Source organism: Gracilinanus agilis, chromosome 4, assembly GCF_016433145.1.
Source record: "Gracilinanus agilis isolate LMUSP501 chromosome 4, AgileGrace, whole genome shotgun sequence".
Classification (NCBI taxonomy): domain Eukaryota; kingdom Metazoa; phylum Chordata; class Mammalia; order Didelphimorphia; family Didelphidae; genus Gracilinanus; species Gracilinanus agilis.
In genome coordinates, this window is record NC_058133.1 from 1,703,256 (window position 1) to 1,714,624 (window position 11,369).

Below are 11,369 nucleotides of genomic sequence, written 5' to 3' on the forward strand. Positions count from 1 at the left end.
CTCTTTGGCTCTTTCTGCTGGCCCTCGTTGCTGGCTCTGGGTTGGCCCCTCTTCTCTGGAGCTGCCTTAGAGTCTCTGCCATGGCTTTTTATTGTCGTGCTTTGACGCCTTCTCTCCCCGACAGCTCTTTCATTTCTGACTCGGCTCCAGCTCTGCATTTGCACTGTCTCATTTAGGATGTCGCTCCCTTCGTATCTCGTGTTTGTTCTTTTTTCCTGTCTGGCGGCTCTCATCTTAGCAGCTGCCTTAAAAAAACCGTTCGCTTCCCTTCTGCCCTCCGTCTCCCATCTTTGTTCCTGTTGTGCTTCTTCCTTGTCCCGCCCCAACTTTTATCGTCGTCCTTCATATCCTCCATATAATAATCATACCTGGCTCTCGTATCATGAGGCAGCTCTCATCTGGGCCTCCCAATCATCTCGGGAGGCAGCCGCGATGGGAATGATGGCCCTCCCTTTACAGATGAGGGAACTGAGGCTCAAAGGGGTTAAGGGACTTGCCCAGCTAGTAACTCTTTAAGACAGGATTTGAATGCAGTTTCCATATTCTAAGTCCAAATGAGGAAACTAAGGCTTAGGCGGGTTGGTAAGCATCGAAGTCCAGGCTCTGTGACTTTTGTTTGGGCGCGCTTTCCAGCAGATGGCACCTGCCTCTCCCAGATGGCATCTCTTCCGATTGGAGGACAAAAGGGCCCAGAGTCCTTCTAGTCAAAACTGTCATTTTGATGAAAACAGACTCAGCGTTGTTAAGTGGCCTGCCCTGGCACATCCAGGTGGCAAGCATCGATTGTGGGCTTTGAACCCATGTCTTTGGGCTCAAAAGTCAATGGGTTTTTCCACTGGGCCAACTGCTACTCATTTACTGGAAAGAGAACTAGGTTTGGATTCATTGGACACTGATTAAATTCAAGGCTCCTTCCTCAGTCTACATGCATGACCTTGAGAATGATGCCTTACTTCTCTGAGCCTCAGTGTCCTTATTTGTAAAATGGGGAGGTTGAACTACAGTCTCTCTAAGTACCCTTCCAACTCTCTACCTAAAATGACTATAAGATCTCTAAGATGCTCTAAGTTTCCAGCTCTAAATTCTCTCAACATCCGTGAGGCATCTGGGTGGTGCATTGGCTAGAAAACTGGAATCAGGAAGATCTGAGATCAAATACAATCTCAGATGCTTACTAGCTGTGTGGCCCTGGGTGAGCTGCTTACTCTCCCTTTGCCTCAGTTTGCTCATCAGTGAAATAGGCATATTAATAGGACCTACCTCACAGGGTTGTTGTGGAGACCAAGTGACATAACAGAGATAAAGCATTTTGAAAGCCTGTATGAATTAATGGCGATGATAAGAATAAGCATTCACCTATGGACAATGGAGAAGCAACATCCTTTCTAGGGCTAAACTCGGAGTCAATGACTGTGGCATATGCCAGGGATCCATTTTTAATCAAATAAAGGCAATAGATTCTTGTTCTCTCCCATTCTACCACTTCCAACAGAGTTCTTTTCTTCTCTGTCCCCTCCAAACCAAGGTCAGCGAAGGCAGATCGAGATCCTTGAACTCTCACCTGATATAAGCTCGTCAGAAGCTTGTCTCTTGTCAAACATGAAATGAAGCTATAATGAAACTAATCGTTGTTTCTCTCCATCTCAAAAGAAAAATGTCTTTTAAAAAAAGGAGACTAAATCCAAGACATTTGTGGCTGGATAAGCCCCGACTCCATCCTTCCATCCATCCATCCATCCATTCATTCATTCATTCATTCATTCATTCATTCATTCATTCCTGAGCAGGGCCTGGCCATTCTCCTATCACCTCTGTACTAACCATCATCGCCCAGTTAAGCATCGGCTTCTAAGCTGCAGAAAGTGCCCTTGAATCGGAGCTGTCCTAAGTACCAATATCAGAGCCCTAAAGCAGCGCAAGGAGCAGACATTACAGCATTTTCAAAGGGTTGCTTAATCCAATGGATCATTTATTCCACTGGTGAGGCCAGACAAATTAAGTGGCTTAGGAGAGAAGGATCATTGACTCGGAGCTGGGAGGGACCTTGGAGTCATGGAGGCCAAAGCCCTCATTTTCAGATAAGGAACCAAGAACTCAAGAGGTTAAGTGATCTGCCCAAGGTCACCCAGTAAAAGAGTGCAGGATGATTATGATAGATTATGGATAAAGGATGATGGAGGAGGAACGGGCACAGCAATGACGACGGCGAACAACTGTAGGGTATGTTGAATTAGGGTTTGCAAAGTGCTTTACACATATCTTTCCTTTGTTCTGAAATTCTAGACTGTTTCTTTATCCATCCAAAGGCAGCATGGAGTGGTGGAATGCATTTGGAGCCATGAATCCTGACTGCTGCTTCTGAACTATGTGTGACCTTGGGCAAGTCACCCATTCCTTAGAGCCTCAACTCTTTCATCTCTACAATGGAGACACGAATACTACACTAGCTGCCTCATGACTACTTATTGGTTGAGGGTGGGGGTGTCCAGGAGAAACTAGGACGTCTGACAAAGACCTTGCCGAGCCCTTTGCAGGGCTGCTCGTCCCTCTTTGCCATCCACGTGTCACCTAACTCTCACCCGTGGCTCCAAAGCACCGCAGCATGAGCACCGGCCACGCCTGATAAACCGCCTCAGCAGGCGGGCTAAAGCAGGTTGAGGGTGACTGGCAGACCTCAGACCCGCTGGTGCCCCAAGAAAGCGAAGCACCCTCTGGCAGAACGGGAGGCTGAGAACAACCTGCTCCAATGAGCATGAAGCAGATGCTGCGGAACACCTACAGCTGGGTTAGACATCGAAGACGTCCAAGTCGTCCGTTTCGTCCTGGGCCGTCAGCAGCCCTCCTGACTTTCGTCTTGGCACCAGCCTGGGAGGACTCCGGCAGAGACAGTGAAGCCTATGGGTTGGTACCTCTTTGCCTCCCTTAAATCCAATTTACGCACATATCAAGATATCACCCCATGATGCCATTGGTCCTCTTGGCATCAAAGGATGAATGACAGCTCTTGCATCTCTAAGACAGAGCTAAATGTATAATCCCAAGTCACTTAAGTTCTCTACCTCAGTTTCTCCATCTGCAATCTGAAGATGGTCCCTCTTAGACTGCCAACTTCACAAGTAATTATTCGACTGGACTAATCACTTTGCTTTCCCGAGATTCCATTGTTCTCCCTATAAAAGAGGAACGAGGATAACCGGACTTCCCATATCCACAGGATTGCGAGGAGGAAAACATTTTATTTTATAAGGCGGTCAGAGGGCCAGCCTTGGGGTCATGGATTCAGGTGCTACACCTGATCCATTTTGTCTGTTTGACCTTGGGTGAGTCACGCCCTCCCGAGGCCTCCAGCAAATGCTCCAAAGCTCTGAGGCGCAGCTGAATACCCAATCTGCACTGGTGGAGGAGGCTTTGAGCCCAAGAGTCCTCCAGGAGCTGAAATCTTGGACCAAAAAGAAATCACTTTTACATGCCTGCTGCCATTTCTGCTCCCTTCCCCCGCTTTAAGCATCGAGGGGACGGAGCGCTTCTATAGCCCCCTCTGGAGGCCGGGCACTGCGCTAAGCCCTCTGAAAAATATTATCTCCTTTGATCCTCACAACGACCCTGCGAGGGAAGTGCCAGATCAGTATTTCCATTTGATAGCTGAGAAAACGGAGGCAATCAGAGACTAAGCAATTCGCCCAGAGTCACCCAGCTAGTCATTTATCCGAGGCCAGATTTGAACCCAGGTTTTTCTGATTTCAGGGTTCGTTAGCCCAGCGCTCCATCTACTGGGACCCGGCCATTGAGTGGCCTGATGACCCAGGGAGGCTCCTTAGGGACCACGAGTGTCCTTTGGATAAAACTAAAGAGTCCGGCTCACACGGGTAGCATTCTTCCCCTCAAATCGCGTAGTATGCTGCAGTGCAAACAGCGTCGGTTTGGATTCCACGATCCTGGGTTCAAATGCAGCTCTGACAATTTCTTCTGTGGCCATGGGAGAATCCTTTAAGCCCGGTGGGCTTCCTGCCGTCCCTTGTAAAATGAAGAGGTTGGCCTGGCTGACCTCCCAGGTCTCCTCCAGATCTGTCTGGGGTCCCAGAACTGTCTTAGGAGATGGCAAACGTCCGTGGCGGGCGCCCTCTTTGTTCCCTGCTAAAACACTGGAAACTCGGAACGGGGGGAAATGGTGTCAGTGAAGCTCTCCCGTGACAGCACTAAATGCTGGCAGGCCTGCCTGAAGCCCGGCGTGCTCATTCGAGCTCGGGGTCACAGTCACCAGAGGGGGGGCAGAGTGCATCTGGGCCGCTCGCTACCTTCCCAGGCAAGGCGATGCAGGAACGGGTGCTTCCTGGAAGGGCCACTCGGAGGCCGCGTTTGGTGGCTGTTCTACCGAAAGCACGAGCAGAGCAGGGACAGAAACAAGAAGACGGCTCTTCCCTCATTCTTCCCTCGTGGCCATCGATCGTTCATGAAGCCACTGCTCGCTCCGCACTGGCCCAAGCCATCTCTGCCTTGTTCTCCGGAAAGGTCTGGGCTATGCCAACGCGGTTTCCCATGAAGGTGGCAGGGGCCAGACTTTGCCCTGCAAAGAGACTCTTGCATCCTTTACGGAACCCAAAGCGTTGGGGACAATGCTGACGCCCTTCGCTCAAGAGCCAAAAGAAGTTGTCCCAAGCACCTCCCGGGCCCCCTGCCTCCTGGACGCCCTGCTCCCAGGCCCTTGTCCACAAGATTCTCCCCTCCCCGGCCAATCCTCCTCACTGCCACCAAGGCGGTATCCCTAAAGCACGAAGGGTCCTTCCATTCCTTTGCTCCGGAAGGTCTAGTGGCTCCCTATTGCTCTGAAGAGAAATCCAAACCTCTGCTTGGCTTTGAAAGTTCTTCAGAATCATACTCCAAGTTCTCTTTCCAGGTTAACTCCCCTTGCTGTGGTCATGCACACGGTTTTTCCTGTTGGGGGGCGGGGAAGGGGGCTTAGAAGGGTTCCCCTTCGGCTCTGGCTCTTCGAGTCCCCGGCTCCAGCCCCAGCATCCTACGTGAAGCCTTTCCTTTCCCCACTACCCAAATTACTAACTTATCCGTATGTTGCCTTCCTTAGTGTAGATACACCCAGAACTTAGCACAGGACCTGGCACATAGTAGGAGCTTCAGAAATGGTTCCTGAATGATCATTTCCCTCCCTTAGAATGTAAACTCTCATGCTTAAGCATTGCTTTGCCTTCTGTCTCTCTCCGACACTAGTAAGTGTTTACAGAATGAACAAAGGAAACAGGGAGGTGGCAGGGGAGGTCGCTCCCAGTCTGCTGATGGAAAACCAGAAAACTGCTTCCATCACTCCCTGACTTCAAAAGACGTCCCTGGGATTTGGGAATTATCTGCACTGCTGGATCAAATCCCATAACCGTGCATTTAAAAGCCCCCTTTCGGAGTGGATGTCTTCGATTCCTCCGTAAAACGAAAGCACTAGGTTTGATGGTCTCTGAGGTATTTTCAAGGCTAGAAAAAGAAAAGGAGTTTTTACAATCACTTCTATACCCAAAGCGGCTCCGAGATTTAGAGCAAGAAGGGATGGGATTGGGTCTAACCCCTGCATTTTATGGATGAGGGAGGCCGAGGCGCCAAGACTTTTAGAGAGTCTCCCGGAATGACAGAGCTTATAGTTGAGATCCAGGCTCGCCTGACTCCATGGCCAGACTGACACGGCAAATCCATTAAAGACCACCACTCTCTATTTTATTTTTTTGTTTGTTTGTTTTTTAAACCCTTTACTTCTGTGTATTCCTTGGTAGAAGAGTGGTAAGGGTGGGCCATGGGGGTCAAGTGACTTGCCCAGGGTCACCCAGCTGGGAAGTGGCTGAGGCCGGATTTGAATCTAGGACCTCCCGTCTCTAGGCCCAACTCTCAATCCACTGAGCTACCCAGCTGCCCCCAAGACCACCACTCTCAATGATTTGCCCCTCTCCCAGATCTGCTCCTGCCTCTCTGGACTTCGCCACCATGTCTCAGCTGCCTTCTCCCTGGGGATCCCTCTTCCAGGCCCCCTCCTCCCATTGATGAAGAAGTGCCCAGGCCAACTAGGCTTCCCTTTTCTCCCAGCTCCACTGATGATTCCTCAGACGTGGCCCCCAGGTCCCCAAGTAGATGCCTTCTCCCCATACTCAAATGCTTCCCACTCCCTTTGGTGTGTTGTTCCCCCCTTGGGGACGGCAGCTTCTTGAGGGCAGGGACTGCCTTTCTTTTTGTTCATATCGGTACCCCCAGCACTTGCCCCAATGGCTGGCACAGAGGAAGCACTTACTAAATGCCTCACGACTTCCCCTTCTTCTAGGCTGCGAGCAATCGAACGCTTGAGACATTTAAACCTCATAAAAGAAATTTTCAACTACACATTGACAGACAGACACAGACATCAAGACAAAGAGAAGGAGGCATGAAGAGAGCGATCGGGCGCATGGCGTATTAGGGAGATGCTTAGCCCCACGCCAGACGTACCCAGCCAACAGAGCAACAGATGGACCAGCAGGAGAAGTTCTTTGCTCAACACAAACATGCAGAGCTATTGAAAATGACCCAGGCACAGCGAAAACTGAACAGTAACCCCAAACTGCAGCTGGAACCCCAAATACATACAACCATTGCAGAAAGCGGGCGCTAATGGTTACCCATCAGTCCTGCTCCTGAGCTCTGTAGATCTGCCGTGTGGTCATGGGAGGAGAATGGAAGAGGGCAGCAATGTTCCCGGGCTCATAGAGAAAATGACAAAATAAAAGCCAGAGAGAAAAGATTCTGTTGCCCAGTCAGTGGACTGGAAAGCGTCCGAATCAGGAGAGAGGGAGAACAGCCAAGAGCCTTTGCTCTCCTGGCTTCTAGAAAGAGCATAGAACGGGCACAGAGTCAAGAAGCTCCCACGGCCAGCCAGAACAAAGTCAGAAGAGGAAGAGCAAGAAAGTACAGCCAGATGGAGAGTGTCTGAGGTCAAGAGAAAGACCCTACATTGCTGGACCTTCTTCCCTGCCTAATAGATTTTTTTTCTCAAATCACAACACATGCTCCTGGTCGTGTCCCTTCCTAGGCTGACCAGTTGAAAAGGGGAATTGGAATGGAGGAGGGGAGTTCATTTGAATGAGTAATGGAATACTTCTGGGCCATAAGAAAGGACAAATAGGAGGAGTTCAGAAAACCCTGGAAAGACTCGCATGCGCTGATATAAAGTGACGTGAGCAGACCCGGGGGAACAATCTGCAGCAGCGATGGGCAAACTACGGCCTGCGGGCCAGACGGGGCCCCCTGAAATGGTCTATCCGGCCATGAGACATTCTTCCTAATCTGACGAATACAACGAGGAGGATAGAACACAATGAAACTTCCAAAGAGCTGCCTTAGAAACAGACTGACAGAGGAGCGTCTCCTTTCCTTTGGCCCCTCTTTAACAAGTTGGCCCAGCCCTGGTCTACAGAATAATGGAAGTACCACACAATAATCCACCGTGAAGGACTAGACCGTTATTAGCAGAGCTCGTCTGCAAGATAACCACAAAGAACTCATGATGAAAAATGTTCTCTGCAGCCAAAAAAGGAGCAGTTAGAGCCTGATTGCCATCCTCTACTTTATTCGCCTCATGTGTTTTTTATTGTATATTCGATATGTGTCTTCTGTCATGACATGAGCAACATGGAAATATGCATTGCACGAAATCCCTGATATGCCTGTATCAGACTCTTTACCACTTCAGGGAGAGGGGAGGAGAAAACCTGAATTCTAAAATGTCAGAAGACAGTTGTCAAAATGATTTCTATCAGGGGCAGCTGCGTAGCTCAGTGGGTTGAGAGCCAGCCTAGAGACAGGAGGTCCTGGGTTCAAATCTGCCCTCAGATACTTCCTCACTGTGTTACCCTGGGCAAGTCACTTAACCCCCATTGCCTAGTCTCTACAATACATAGTACTGATTCTAAGGTGGAAGGTAAAGGTTTAAAATATATATTTTTACATGTAACTGAAAGAGGTAAAAAAAAAATAAGAAAACCTATAATCACAAGCATGCTATTTAAGGGCCCCTGAGCTGAATCTGAGGAATAACTTCCCCTTCTACAATCTCCATTTCTTGGGATCATTCGAAAGTCAAAGCGCTGTGAGTAGAGAAATGCAAACAAAAACAAGTAAGACATGGAAGTTCACGTCCATCAGATTGGCTAAGGTGACAGGAAAGGAAAAGGATAAGTGTCAGAGGAGGTGTGGGGGAAATTGGGACGCTGATGCATTGTTGGTGGAGTTGTGAGCTGAGCCGATCCAATCATTCTGGAGAACAATCTGGAACTTGGCCTGAAGGACCTCAAAACTGTGCCTCCCTTTGATCCAGCATTACCACCACTAGACCTGTGTTCCAAAGAGATTAGAAGGGCACGAAGAACCTCTGTGTACAAATAAATTAGTAGCAGCTCTTTTTGCGGCGGCGCAGAATTGGAAATTGAGGAGATTCCCATCAACTGGGAAATGGTCGAACACGTCGTGGTACATGATTAGAGTGGATACTTTGTGCCATAAGAAATGATGAAGGGGAGGATTTCAGAAACACCCGGAAATGTTTTTATGAACTGATGCGAAGTGAAGTGAGCAGAACTAAGAGAACGCTGGGCACCATCACAGCCACATTGTAGGATGAACAGTATGAAGAACTTCACCATTGTCAGCATTACAGCAATCCAAGCCATCCTCAAGGACTTGTGATGAAAAACGCCGTCTGCCTCGTAGAGAAAGAACTGAGAGACTCTGAATGAAGTTCTTTCTTACTCATCCTATTATACTGGTAGTACAAACATCATTATCCCCATTTTACAGGTGAGAACACTGAGGCTGAGAAGAGGGAAATGATATGCAGAAAGCATCAGTATCAGGACTTGAGCATAAATTTCCCTACTCAAAGCCCAATAGCTTTGCTTTGCTTTTCTTCTTTTTAAAAAATATTTTTCTTCTCTCCTAGAGCTGATACTAAGCTTCGGTTCCAAGGCCCAAGAGTGGCAAGAGCGAGGCATCTGGGGTTAAGTGACTTGCCCAGGTCACACAGCTAGGAAGTATCTGAGGCTAGTTCTGAAGCCAGACCCTCCCCTCTCAGGCCTGACCGTCTATCCTCTGAGCCACCAAGTTGTATCTCTACCCCCCCCCCCCCATAGTTTTTCTAACATATCATGAAGTTTCTCTTCAGGGAGACGTCTGCTCCTCTTCTTAACCCACTGTAGCAGCCGGCACAGTGCTGGACATCAAGAAATATTCAATAGAACATTAAGTTGAATTTCCCAAAGCACGGGTCAGACTGTGCCACTGCCCTGCTCAAGAACCTTCAGGGGCTCCCAAAACCCTCTGGGACAAAACCCAGGCTACTCTGCTCGGCAGTTAAGCTCTTCACAGTCAACCTCCAAATCGTTTTTCCAGGCGGCTCCCTCCTGCCCTCCCTCCACACACTGGTGGGACCCTCCCGCAATTCCTGGTACCGGCCAGTCCGTCCCCACTGCTCTGTGTCCTCTCTCCTCCGGACACTGGCCACCCCTGGGCAGCCCGGCTTCCACAGAGGCTCCCTCCAACGCGGAGTAGTTTGCCATCGTTCCCTTCGGTGGTGTCGCTTGGATGTGGCGCTCGTCTCCCAGCGCAGGGACCGTTTCTTCCCAGTAGAATATAAGCGCCACGAGGGCAGGCAGAAATGACTTTGCTTTGGAATGCTCGGTGCACAGGAGGTGCTTAATGGATGCACGCTGGATTGAACTGAACAGGGGGGAGGGGGGGGCCTTTCGCCAGTCCGGCCTCGAGGAAGGACGCTGGGCGCTGGCTTTCCCTCGAGAAGGCCCCACCAGGGCCGGAGTTCGGCCAGCAGCGTCTGGCCTGCCGTCCCTGGGCTCAACGCCACTAAGAGTCTCTCCTGGATTTCCATGGACGAAAGCCTCCACGGAGTGGGGAGCCACCCGCCCAAGAGGCCGACTCAGCTGGCTGGCGAACCTCGCCTCAAACGTCATCAGAGTCAGAGGAGAGGACGGAGGGACGGCCAAAGACCATGGCAAGTGCTCCAGCGTCCAGGGCCAGCGGCTGCGCCCAGGGCAGGCTGCTGCCTGGCTAGAAAAAACCGGATTTCCCCATTCTGGGACTGCGCAGGCCAGAGATCAGGGTGGAGCCTCTCGGGGTGGGACTCGCGATTCCCCTCTGCTGGCTGCCTTTGCTTCTTCCCGTCTCCTCTAGCGGCATCAATTAGAAGGTCGCCGTCTCCGATCCGGGATCCAGAAGCGGCTCCGGACTGTCCCATCCGACTCGTACCTTCGGGAGGAGGCCTCTCGCTGCCCAGCTGCCAAGGGGTCCTCCGGCCCGTGCTCTGGAGCCCCCGAGGCCAGGGACCCGCCGGTGCACTTTGGGATTAGGGTCGTGTTTGCTTGTTCCGGTGCTAGCTGACTCTCGGTGGCCCCATCGGGGTTTTCTCGGCAGAGACACTGGACTGGTTTTCCAGGTCCGTAGCCAGTTCATTTTACAGACGAGGAAACTGAGGCAAGGGGGTTTAAGTGATCTGCCAGGGTCACACGTCTCATGCGAGACTCAGAATCGGGAGTCTTCCTGACTCCGGCCCTGAACTCTTCCAGGACACTTAAGTAAAGAGGCGGCGCGGCTCATGGAAATAGGACTCTTCTCAGGTCTGAGTGGTTTCCTCGACTGCCTTCCTGCTCGTTTCATCCAACACGGCCCCGTGCCAGGGAAGAAGGACGTCATGCACGCGGACCAAGCGAGCAACCCGCACGCCGGAGTAAAGCCCTGACTGTAGGCCACCTACGAGGCGAAGCCTGGGGGTGCCAAGGAAGCCCCCCACACGCAGCCCACACGGGCCTCGCCTCCAGGGAGCTCGGCTTCCGCCTGCGGAGGCAACGTGCCATCATGCGTCAGGCCCACCTACGCCACATCCAGTGCACATGGGGGCTGATTCCAGGGGGACGACTGGCAGCATTTATCCAGCGCCTACTGTATGAGCGCTTTCCAGAAAGTCTAGACGGCGGCCGAGGAGCTCAGGCGAGAGGAGCGGAAACGGCAGCTCCGAAGAAGCCTTGCCCAGAGCTCCTCTCCCGAGGCTTTCTCTGCTCGTGAGGGGCGAGATCTGCCTCAGAGCCAAGGAAGCGGCAGCTCCTCCGGAGCGCGCTTGTTTCCTCTTTGTTTCTGTTTCCCAGCGCCCGGGACAGTGCCCGGCCTCGGTGGGTAGCTGACAAGTGCTCACTGCTAGAGATTTCTATCACACGCGCACACACACACACACACACACACACTCACATACACACACACATACACACTCACACACTCTCACACACACTCACACACTCATACTCACACACTCACACACACACTCACACACACATACACTCTCTCAC